Consider the following 12,424-nt stretch of genomic DNA (forward strand, 5'->3'; position numbering starts at 1 on the left):
CTTTTAACTCAGAAACCACCAAGGTAGCTGCACATCTATGTGCTAAGGCTTACTGTAAATGGTTGTGACCATAATGAAGGCTTTTGAAATTTGAAAGTAAAACGTTTGAAGAGAAGGAAGCTGTGAAACCAACTCCTAGAAACAGGTCAGAAAAATGCAAAGTGCAACTATTTTGGAATATGACTCCATATTCAAGGTCTTTTTGACTTGAACATGTTTTTGGTGTAATGTTTCCCAATGATTTAAGAGGTATAAGTGTAAAAAATTTGTCCCAGAAAAACAAAACCTGACAGTCAGACTTAGAAAATTTCTAAGTGAGCTTAAAAGTGGTGTTTTATATGGCCAGTGTTTTGAACAACTAATAAGTTAGTAATGCAAACTGCAGAGCAAAGTTTCAAGCTTTCTGAAGTTTTGGATTTTAGTTGTGGAGGGTTATTTTTTGTTTGGTTGTCTTTTTAAGGCTCTATTTGCAATCTGTTAAGGAAGTACAGTCTTGCTGTGATTATAGATGAAATACTGTCACTTATGAAAATAAGTACAACCAGTTCTTTTAAAAATTATATAAAAGATTAGTCCATGAAAAAGTCATATCTTGATTTAATAAAATGTTGGCTGCAGAGTTTCTTAAGAGAATGCTGAAAAGCAAGCAAAAGTTGCTTGGGAGTTGGATTTATTTTAATAAGCTTCCAGGAACACTTATGACATATCTACCCCAGTGACCACAGGTGGATGCCTCTGCTGGGTGACACTCGGCTGCTCCTGAATAAAACAGGAGAGAGCAAACAAACAGAAGAGACAAAAGAAAAAAAGGAAGAGATTTATGTCAGGGTACACTTAATGAACACCTGCACTTCACAGGCCTGGGTAACTATTTACCACCTTCATCCCTCCAGATAAATATCTACTAAGAAATTACTGCCCTTTCTGTATAACTGACAAATTAAATGAAACCCTTGAAGAGTGCTTGGAGGCAAACTACACAGAGGTTAATTTTCCTTTTTTGTATGCCAGGAAAATAATCATCATGGGAGCACCTAATTAAAAAGGACTCGACCCTTTGTGCATGGTCATGCTTCTTGCTTCATAACAGAATGACTATTCATCTAGACATGGAGATGCAGTTAAACAGACCTTCCAACTTTAGTGGTCCAGCTGCTTGGGATCAGAGCACCCTAAGAATTATCCATCAGAAAATTACCTGTGTGAACTTCAAACTGGCCACAGTGAGAGAAGTCAGAAGGTATTATTACATAGCGGAAAAAAGTCTCAACATTCTTTGCTTCACTGCCAGTTTAAGAACTTGGCCCATTTGACCAGATCTGACTGCCTTCCTCTCTCGTTTGTGACAACAATTTATGCATGGGCATGCTGGTCCTGTTCAAGACATTTACAAGGCCAAAACAAGCTACTCAAAGAGGCTGGTAGTCTATAATTAATCCTCGACATTTTGCAGCCCAAATGCAAGCTATATTTGCAATCCACATGCCACAGCTAACAGGGACTCTGATGTATGAACACCCCCACTACAAGACTGCTCAAAAGCTAATTCCACAGAGCATGTAGAAGGGCAGCAAAATAAGCAGTACATTCTAGACACTGTTCTAAGAAATTCCTGATCAGAGCATGTAAAACAACCACTGTCCATTGCACACTGCAAACCAAGTAGTGGCAGTTCAGCAACGTGAGGCTGTAAGTTCCTCCACAGCTGCCCAGATCAGAAGCTGAAATTCTGGTATGTCCACCACACTATTGTTCACAGGCTGAAATCTGTCTCCAGTGTAGTGTTCCATCCTGCCAATCAAATGCTTTTGTAAATCACCAGTGCCCTTGTGGGCTGAAAAACATGTATGCCAACAGAGAACAACCTGTTTTTGACAGATGCTCCCCCAAGGACTGACAGGAATCTGGAAGAGCTGAAAAATGAATTTTAAAGGCTAGAGGTAGAAGTCGTCTTAAACAAATTTGCTTAGCCATCTAGTCCAAATTAGTCACCTGAGCATATCCAGGAATTTTGTCCCACTTAGTTTGCTGTCCTGACCACAGGTCGGGATGTCAGTTCCTCTGGAGAGAACTGTTTCTGTTCAATGAGCATAGATGGAAATTAAATATTAGTCTGGAATAGCCATGGAGTGTCATACTGTTTAGATTTGCTTTAGATTAAGTCACATTTAGGTAACCAAACTTGTATGTCTTAATCTCACACTGAATCCTGCCCTGAACTTCTAGCCCAGTCTAGGAAAATATTGTCTTCACGGGTTCAAGAGAAGCTACACCTCAAATAATCTTCCCCAAGATCTGCAATCAAGCAGAAGTCCAAGCAGTAATTTTTTAGCTCCTGACTAACCCAAACTGGGCATTTTCAGATTTTCAGCCTTTATGAGCAAAGAGCATCTCGCAGTACAATCATAGGGTAGATCTTCCTCAGGTATTAAACTCCTGTTACCTTTTGTTTTTCCTTTAAAATATCCCAAAGGAAATAATTTCTTTCTAGAAATATTAATTCTCTTTCCTTCATTCTTTCTATTCATCTCAGCCCCCTCTTTACTTTCTGCTACACCATAAACGATAGCATTTTTGCTTTATCTTCTCCTTGTTTCGTAGCCTCAAATGGCTCCTTTTATAAATGGTTACACAATCTTCTGCTGCACTTACCTGGATCTGAAGAAAACAGACCTTGTATTCTTTATTTTAAAAGTTAAACAAGGAGAAATAGGATAAAAATTCTATTTGCAAAAGATTCTTGACTCAGATGTCTATTTTCTAACTACTGAACACGCATTTTTTGCATTCACAAATTTTGGATACATAGTCAGAGCACAATACTTAAAGAAAATAGCAGTACTGGTATTATTGCATTAATGTCAAAACAAATATTCCATGCTCTGATGGCAAGAAAGTCAGTCGATCACCAAGGGTCAATTGCTTTTGCGAAAGGTGGCTTAGTTGTTGCTAAAACAAATATACTGTTGTGACAAAAGCATCATAGGAATTATGCTCTGTGCCCCTTACAAAAGGAGCCTTGACATCCTACAACAAAACCGGACCTTTAGTATAAAAGGCCAAAAGCTTCAAATACTCTGTGTATGATAGAACAGAACAGGAGAGGTCAAAGTGCATCTCCTGGTGTCTTATGTCCTCCTAATAGCAGCTAGTGAAAAAATGCATTATCCTAGGAAATGGACCATATACTACAAATGCAGAAAAAGGGGTCTCAATGTTCTTTGCCAGCCTGACCAGGGGAAATCCTGATCCCAAGTCCTCAGTGCGTGAGCAGCCGGGTACCCACGGTCAACTTGGGACACCCCCTGTGCCCTACCCAACATCCCGACTCTGACTGTGACTAAACTCCAGCGCTACTGCGAAGCAGACTCAAGAATGTGGGATTCTGCCTCATGTGGGAAGTTTGAATTTGCAGATTCTTTCAAACATGTTGCAAGATGTGTATCTCACAGTGTGTTGATACTAAAAAGATACCCACTATGCTGTAGTCTTCATAAACAAACAATATATTGCTTGAAATTGAAAATAAGACAGTAATTCAATAGAGAAATTTATAGACAATATACAACACTTGAATTCATTTTAAAGACTGCACTTACAGTTCCCCTTGCGTTAAAGCTTTTCTAACACATCAGGGAGAATCAAGCAAACAAAGACTATATTTTTGCATAGAGTGTTTTATGTTCAATATTTCAATATTTATGTGTGGCATTATTTACCCTACACAAAAATATAGGCTTTGTGTCTTTCATTTATTCAACACTTCAGAATTGCTAATACCCATGGGTATATCACACCCACAGGTTTATTCCTCTGACAATCCTTACCTCAGGAAAATGAAATTTCTGCATTTTAAATTAAAGCTAACTCTAATTTGCAATTGTAATGTACTGTAAGAGATTATTATACAGTATGTGTGCCAAAGGAGCTGTCTTATGCTGGTAAGGTACACTGTAGTAAGGGCTGCTGTGAATGAATGTGACACATGAGATCAGGGGAAAAATAAATCAAGTAACTCAGGTTACTAACTATAAGAACTCCATACTGCTAAAGTAATTTCAGATGTGGCTGATAATCTGCTAGATTCCACCAATCTCTCCAGCCTGGCAAGAAAACTACCCACCTGCAGAACAAACGATGCCTTTGTAACTATTCAGAAAAAGTGATGTCCCCAGGGTAGCTCGCTTTTTTTTTTTTTAATTGCCTTGGCATTAGCTCTTCTATTATAGAACATTTTATCAAGGAATCTTTCTGGATATATTGCATAAACAGAAAATTCTCAATGCACCAGTTACAAATGTGCATCTTCCCACTGAGCCTAGATCTATTCTAGATATCAATGTCAGTGATCCCTATTCCAACAAGCCACTCTGAAACAAAGCTGCTAATGCTCTTCCCAGAACTCTCTGAAGTGCTAGCCTGCTAAACTACCTTTGTTTAATTCTACTCCCATGTCAAGGAAGCTCCTGCTCTATCACCACCCTCCTCTTCCTTCAGAGCTAGAAGTAGTATGCCAGGTATAGCTTGGCTATACCAATGGCTCCAGGACCCACTTGTATACTGTGTGTGAGTGGTGAAAAAAGGAAAGATTAACTCAAGATCATGCTGTACTACCTCATGTAGAGCTGCCTGACACATATCAAGCCTAAATTACTTGCTCCTTGCATCCCAGAGATCGCTTCCACAGGCCTGATACAGGACACAGAAGTTAATAAATCTTCAGAGTGCTACCATTTCTCAAGGTGTAGTTTGTTGTCCTTAATGCAGCAGGAACAACAGAGCTCATGCTCCTTGGCAGTTTTAGGTGACCTGCAGAAAGGTATTGCCCATCCATCATCAAAAGCCACAAAGGTTCATAGGAATTGTGGTCTGGAACGGGACAGATGTTCCCACAGAGCACTTCCAGGGGTTGGAGGCAGAGATGCCAAGTGTTCTTTTACACTGGTTATGTGCATCAGCTGGCCTTATATTAGAAGAGTGTCTTAAAAAGGCATGTATGAAAACAGACTCCTTTGCCATCACGCATTGTTTGCTGCCAGTGACTGCGGCACTAGAGTTACTCTCCCTGATGTGTTCTATGGAGTCTTTCCTGCTTAAAACCAATAAGCTGTGAGAGTGTTATTTGTTCCCCCACCTCCCACTTTTTTAATTTTCACTGCAAACACAGCTTATTTACACTCCGTCTCTCTTAAAAATCAAGTGTCAACCAAGTGCTAAACTGGTGCTATTTGCCAATGTTTCATTAACACCTTATTAACTTCCAACAGCTGAAGGTGACTGGACCCTCACCTCTGTTTATTTCCTCAAAGTAACAGTTAACTGAAGCATCAGGATAGAGGCACCCCCGTAAATATGACTGAAAACAAATATGTATGCAGAATATAATCACGCACAACTTCAGCAGATCTGTTAACAGACACATCTAGTTAATTTTATGCACAGTCACATATTATCAAGTTTGGAGCTCAGATTCTTGTTAGAGATGATAATAAAGATCTCTGTGTGCTTTTTTCCCATAGTCCATATCAGAAACCGGCTCAAACAGAAATACAAATCTTGTACAAATTATGCCACCGGTAGTTTGCTATTGCAGTTTAAATACCAGGTAGAAAGGTACTATCCTCTTGTCATGTAAACGAGCACAGCTCCACTGATTCCCATGAAAACTGTAGAGGTTTACACAGCCCAGCTTCCAGCATGCGTATACACATTCTTCCATACTGAATACCAGTCAATCCCACATAGATATAACTGAGAAGAAAGGAGGGAAGGAAGGAGGAAAGGAGGAAGGGAGGGAGGGAGGGAAGGAAGGAGAGAAGGATGGAGGGAGGGAAGGGAGGAAGGAAGATGAAATATGGCTCCCACAGCAGGGAGACAGGAAGCATCTTCCTTCAGAGGGATCCCTGAGGGATTAAAACCTTTCTTTAGCTTGTCCCTATTCCCCTGCCTTAATCTCTTACCTCTGACGCTCTCCGCAGTGTACCCCAGTCTTTGCAAGGCTGGAACTTTGAATTATTATTCTCATCTCAAAATATCGTGTTAAACTAGAACATTTTAAAAATAATTGCTAACTCATATCTTGAGCATTCAGGTAGCTTATCTGATATGATCAATATTTTTTTCCATCTATCCATGAACATTACTAATTTTTGTATACATTAGTGGATAAATTTTAATCTGTTATTCCCTTACTGTTCCCTCTGTTCTTATTGTTGCACACAGACTTGTGTTCAAAGATTTTAAAAAGTCTGCAGGGCAGTATATTTTACTTGAGGATTGAAATGAACACTGCTCTCAGTTCTATATCTGCAAGTACATTGGACCAGATTTTGGTCTCATTAGCACCAATATAAATCTGGAATAGTTCCACTAGTCTCTGTAATGTTACTCCCAGCACATGCTGATTTAACTGAGATCACAAGCTGGTCCATTGACCTAAGTGGTGTCAGTGGGGATGTACTGAGAAGAAAATTTGATCTACTAAATTCAAATCCTTGAGGTGTTGTTCTAGCAGCCAAGTTATTTAGAAAGAAAACACTGAACTTGAGTGTTGACCCTCCATCCCAGCTGGATCTCCATGTAAACTGGGCTCCTGCTGTAGCCTTTTAAACAGATCAGCAATTTACATTTTAAATAGATCAGCAATTCAAATTAGTGAAATGCCAGAATGTAGGTAGCATGGAGGGGGGAGAACTTAAGCACCACCTGAAATTTCAGCAGCGTTCAACAGTGTAACTCTTCTTACATTTTCTGAGAAAAGGGACTGGATAGTCTGTAAGGATTCAGCTACTGCAGGTCTGTGCACAGAGACAGCAGAAATGGCTGTTATGTAAAGGATGGGCAGATATCAACTTAGCGTCCCAGGTCTTGACCAGACCTTGACTGGCCATAGCAGGTGGGCTCAGGCCTGAATCTTGCTGGGGGGAAACCTGAAAAGGAAACAGTTCAGACAACTGTGGGAGACACAACTGTGTTCTGGCCTGGTGTGGTTGCTAGTACAGATGTGTCCGCAAGTCTCCAGAGTGTGGGATAACCTGGTGGGAGGAAAGTATACAGAGCAGGGATGCAATAACCCTGCTACTGACACTGGTCCCCGAGCTGATACAGGTTCATGGGTCAGAGAGCCCAACCATGCTTTGGTTGCCTCTTGGCTGCCATGCGCAAGCACAAGATGATGGCTTTGTGCTCCGATCCTTGCTCTTTTAAAATGCCCAAAGGTTTCTCAGAGCAGAAGGTGTTTTCTCCCAGGAGCTCTGGGGTCTAAAATGGATGTAGGTACCTCTGATGTGATGCTGTGATGATCTGTAGGTTTTTAAACCATATTCTTGGATTTTAGCATCAAAGTAGGTGGTCTGAATCTCACCAAAGATAGATTAGTGGCAGTGAGAGCAATACATAAACATAGGAAAATGTGAGTGGAAAGTCCAATGCAAAACTGTATGACTGGGACGTTTTCTTCTGCAGGCCCTGGCCTGAGTCAGTCCGCATTACAAAATGGCTCATCAGGCCCCACCAGATCCAGATCTGTCCTTATGTCTTCTTATGGAGCCACACACACAATAGACTCACTTGTCAATGAGGGCCCAACCTGTGCTCCTTATAACAGGCTTGTGGGACTGTTTGCAAGCTAGAAGCAGCCAGTTTTTCTGAGCCAGTTGCAGGAAAATGTAAGACTGACACAGAGTGAGATTTTAATGAGATGTTTTGTTTGTTTCTTGCTTTGTTTCCTCATTTATTTGTCTCTCCCTTCAGGTACTTAACCATTGGTGCTGGGCACTGAAAGGACTTAGAGCTACATTATTTTCACCTTTGACCTTCAGCACGGATCTTACTCTGAACACACCACATGATTTTTGGGTGATAAAATGCTGCTGTAGTTCTCAAGGCCAGGATAATTTCCCTCAAGAAATGGTGAAACTTTTGTGCTTATGTTCATCTACATTGCTTGCTTCACACACACAAACAGCCTTTAATTGCTGCCGCCAATTAAAGGCATGTAACACAGGCATACACACATCATCCCCATGGTACAGGGTCTGGCTGTCCTTAGCTGAAGGAATACCACTGCATTTTTATCTGCCTGCCTCGCGCCCTGACACACAGTGTACAGCGGTGTCACACACGTCAGTGTCTGCCTTAAAAAGCATCTGTGCCGATCACAACACAATTATTCTTAATCCCTCCAGCTCTGATATTTGTTCACCTCACTCCAGGAGGAAGAATAGGGGCAGTTGCTCGGGATAAACATGAACGACTGTGGGAGATCCCCTCAGGAGCAGCTCTGTCACCGAGGACGTCTGCCTCATTGACAGCCCCGCGCAGCCTGTCGGCTTGGCTGCTGCTCTCCGCAAGAGAAATGGCAGCATTTCAGGCTGTTAAAGGTGTGATTGATGGGTGCTGTCGGTCCCTACCTGTCAGCCCACTGCACTGACAGGAGTGAGATACCCCCAAGGGAGACAGCCTCATACAATACAGCCCACCCATTCTATTCAGTGAGACCCCAATGTCCTGCTGTAGCGCTCCTGGCAGGTGGTAATCTGCTCGATGGCGCTGTGGAAGGGCAAACGAAGAGCTGGGAACTCTGTTTTTGTTGGCAAGAGCAGTGACATCTCTCAGAAGTACCTGGAGACACCAGAGCAGGGCTGTGAGTGCAGCCGAGGTGGGCTGGCTGCTGCAGAGGGCTAGTTCAGCCCGGGGTTAGTACAGATCCTGCTGCCGCAGCTGCAGCTGCAGGGACGTCAGTAGGAGAAACTTGTGGGATGTTGGCACGACTCCACGGCTTTGCATGTGCAACATTAAACACGTGCAGAGGGTTTGCAGTATCTGCTCCTGAGCCTGAGGGATGACAGAGGTGATACAACCATTTACCCCTGCTTGGAGGAATCCCCTGCGGATGCGCACAGCAGTGCTGGCACGTATAGGTGTGAATTCCTCACCCCACAGGAGCGAGGCTCAGCGTCATCTGACTGTTCCTCTGATTTTACATCAACCTAAAATAAAAGCATTCAGAATAACAAATCACCCTATGAACCAGGGATTTTTTTTCTATTTTGTGTCTGCTAGCAGGAGATTTAAGGCTGTTTTTCAACAGTTTGCAGTTGAGAGAGGATCTTTTCAATCATAAGAGCATCTAAATCAAACCTCAGACTATTCAGCCAGTGTCAACACAAAAAAGCAGCAGCAAGAAAATCCAGTTACCTTTCTGTCTGTCCCCTTCTCCTCCCTACCCTCTGCCCCCCAGACCAGTGGTGGTTAACATTTCTGCAGCTTGACCTGCCTCTACTTGCATCTGGCTCACGGCAGCACCAGGGCTCTTGGGCCAGAAAACCCCAGCGGGGCTGTCCAAAGCCCACCGACATCAGTGGAAAGACTCCCACTGACTTCAGGGGAGGCTGCATCAGGCCCAGGTTGAAGCACAGCCATCTTTCCTTCAAAACCTTTACTTGATAGTTCATAGGCTGGCACTGGCTGCACGTTAAGACTTTTGGGGAGTTGTTACAGTGCCTGCAAGGCAAGCACTAAGGCCACTACTGGATCACTTCTCTGATGCCTCAGATATGAGTGCAGCTCACAGCTTCCCTTTCCTCTCCAAATCAAAGGCAGAGACTGCAGCTGCACAGACCAGCGAGTCTGTTTAGTTTCTGTGGGCCAACAGCCACCAGCTGTAGAGGCTGCTGTGCTTTTTGCTGGATGGGAGCTTTTAATTCCAATAGACAATGTGTACAAATATTTCCCATATCAAATTTGTTCCATATCTTCCTAAGTTAATTAAATGCTAATTTTCTAATGAGGTGACAACAATGGCAACAACCTGTTATCAGCATGCTAGCTAGTGCCCGTAACCAATGGGTGAACACAGAACCCTTGTGCCGTTATTAAACTGCATTCCTACATTAATTAATTACTTTTGCAGCTGTCTTATTCTGATGCTGGACAGAAATGTGGATAGTAATTAAATGAAAAAAACATTTACATTATTTAGAGATTGCAGGGTTGTGTTGTGGTATTTGTTATTTCGCAGTGTTGTTATAGAAACCCCTCATGCGTTTTCATGCCCGCTGCATACTAGTTTAGCAAGAAAAGGTGAAAGGAATACTCAAAAGTGCTGTTCAATATATGTTGACCATAAATTAAGGTATAAAAGTTTCCTGAGTTATGCAATAAGAATGAAAAAGCCACTTGGAGTTCAGATTGAAGGATGGCCACATATCTGTCACATCTTCGTACTGAGAAAAGGACCTAGGTACTTAAAAACTGGCAGAGGTGGAATTTATGTGCTTACATCCAAAACAGAGATTCTGCCATCTACTTCAGCAGATTTCCAAACTCTCTCTGACTTCAGCTGCCAGTCAAGTTCCTCAGACATCTTGAATTCTGGTTATACCCAAGATCTCATCAATCTTAAAAAGCTCAGGTTGCCCAACATCCAGTTCAGGCACCAGCTTAGTTGGGACCCACATAATATGTTCCTCTCTTTATTTTCCCTCAGGGCTCGTTTGAGTGCTCTGAAAATTCCTGCCAAACAGCTCTGAAATTGGATATTTCATAAATTACAGCTATCAATTTCTTTTGAAACATGGCCACTGGAGTCCTCCCTTTTTCTAAGTTACTGCAGTATTTGAAAGGAATATGAGAGATATAGTTCAATGCCCCGCTCTGTCCGGCCAGAACTCATTCCTCCTGTGATACACTCTAGTCAGGAGGCTTCATCTGTCTGGAAGCCAGTGTGAGATTTTCTCATCCTTTCTCGCAGAAAAGGAGTGGTAATTTCCATCAGAACTGTTATTTAGAGATGTGACAGCTGCTCTGCCTTTGACAGAGAAGGTTTAGGCATCTACCATCAAGACAGCATTTAGATGGTGGGGAAAGGGACAAGTCTTCATGATGGCACAGAAATTCAAAAGCCTATAAAAAAGCCATTCAAAAGTGGGGAAGGGCATGGGATTTCAGATGGGCTCCTGACTTCAATACTTCCATACTGCAATGGTATAGTGTTGTGATGGGTAAAACCTTCATTAGTCTTGAATCCTCTTAAACCCTGGGGTTTATATTTGGGAGCTTCCAAATATTTTTCTGCCATCAGCCAGCATGCTTCAGAGGTACAAAGGACAAGTATTTTTCTCCCTACTGGAGAACAGGCTATGTTAGCAAAGACTGATCCAGATTTCACTAGGAATTAATTGTATGCACCATGTTTAGATAATCAGGTAGCAGATTTCCACGTATAACATTTTACAGCCATTCTCTTAATGGAATGAAACATGTCACAATAAGCAACAGGTGAGATGCACCTGTAAACCATTTTTCTGAGTGCTTCACACAGTCAGTGTAATGATGTCCTACAATGGAATAATAAAGCCTGCCAGACAAATGAAACTGTAATGTGAAATTCATGCTCAAAACTGTTTAAAACAATTCGTTTACTGAATTCATACAAATACCTCCAAACTGTTTTCATTACATTTAGTGCTAGCTGAGTCAAGACAAAAACTATAAGACTGATAATAAACTATGAGTCCATTCACATTAAGGAATAGGCAGACAAATGCCTTTGCTGTATTCCTCTGTATGTTTCTTTCTACTCCAAATGTGGATAAATAAATTCTTATTATTCACTCCTAGTATTGGCAATAATGATAATAATAATAATAGTAAAATAATTTACATTTAAATAGAATGTTTCCTCTCAAATCATTCTACAAACTTTGCAAAATGATGCAGTGGGACCACTTTAACCAGTTACCAAAACACAGCCATTTCTGGAGTGAATCACAACATCTGCTTAAACATGGAAAACATCAATGTTGTGTGATAGATTAGGATCAGGAGAAGGGAGAAGTACTATAAGTAAGGAATGATGCAAGGAAAATTATTTGAGTTGAGGTTTGTAGGAAAACTACAGCTAAAAACCCCTAGCTTTGAAGAAAAGTTCTACGGGGTGTTTAGTAATTATTAGGTTTTTGAGATTTGCCTCATCCTAATGGCAAAATCTTAAGCTATACAGCTATCCCAGCACCATACTGGAGGAAGGAAAAACCTGCTTATGACAGACCAGCAGTGCAGCTTCCCGATGGAGTTCTGAGCAAGTCTCAGGATGAAGCCTGCTGGCACCATGCAGTGAACGAAGTGAACCACTTTTTAAGACGCCTATTTTCATCCCAGCCTATCGCTTTTATCTTAATGAATTTTGTATTATACAGCATCATGGATTTAATTAAAATATTTAAAGTATTTAAATTATTAATGATTTAATAATTAGAAATAAGTATTTTAATCCATGACTGAATAATGTATACAACTATTGTTTTTTTTTGTTTTTTTTTTTTTTCTTTGGAAATGAGGGGCTAGGTTTATTATTTTTCTTTTCCCTATATTTTCAATTCAGAACTATTCAGAAGTTGCAACTCTTGCTATACTGGCTTCC

This window comes from Leptosomus discolor, chromosome 5 (assembly GCF_034619465.1).
Source record: "Leptosomus discolor isolate bLepDis1 chromosome 5, bLepDis1.hap2, whole genome shotgun sequence".
NCBI lineage: Eukaryota > Metazoa > Chordata > Aves > Leptosomiformes > Leptosomidae > Leptosomus > Leptosomus discolor.